This window comes from Sapajus apella, unplaced genomic scaffold (genome assembly GCF_009761245.1).
Source record: "Sapajus apella isolate SASKATOON/1434 unplaced genomic scaffold, GSC_monkey_1.0 scaffold1, whole genome shotgun sequence".
In the NCBI taxonomy this organism is placed as follows: Eukaryota; Metazoa; Chordata; class Mammalia; order Primates; family Cebidae; genus Sapajus; species Sapajus apella.
This window is the reverse complement of record NW_022436941.1, coordinates 68,598,092-68,598,801: the sequence shown is the minus strand read 5'-3', so window position 1 is coordinate 68,598,801 and position 710 is coordinate 68,598,092.

Here is a 710-nt window from a genome sequence, read left to right as displayed (position 1 = left end):
AAAAAAAAAAAAAAAAAAAAAAATAATAATAATAAAATAATTAATAGAATGGCTAGGCATGGTGGCTTATGCTTGTAATCCCAGCACTTTGTAGGGTGGTCAGGGTCAATCACCTGAGCTCAGGAGGTTGAGACCAGCCTAGGCAACATGGCAAAACCCTGTCTCCACAAAAAATACAAAAATTAGTCAAATGTGGTGGTGGGTGTCTGTAGCCCCTCAGTCTGAGACTGAGGTCAGGAGGATCACTTGGGCCCAGGAGGTGGAGGCTGCAGTGAGCCATGTTAATACTACTGTACTCAGCCGGAGTGACAAAACAAGACTCTCTCTCAAAAAAGAAAAAAAAAAACATACATATATATATATATTTTTTTATCATACATATATATATGTATAATATACATGATAATATAAAATATTATAATATACATATATGATAATATAAAAATATATACATATATATATATATATAGATATATAAATGATTGATTAGTGTATTGAGATCTTCCTTATTCTAATATTCCATGTTATTTTGGAAACTGTAGCTTTCCCTCAATTTATAAGAATTAAAGGGTCGGCCGGGCGCGGTGGCTCAAGCCTGTAATCCCAGCACTTTGGGAGGCCGAGGCGGGTGGATCACGAGGTCAAGAGATCCAGACCATCCTGGTCAACATGGTGAAACCCCGTCTCTACTAAAAAAAAAATACAAAAAA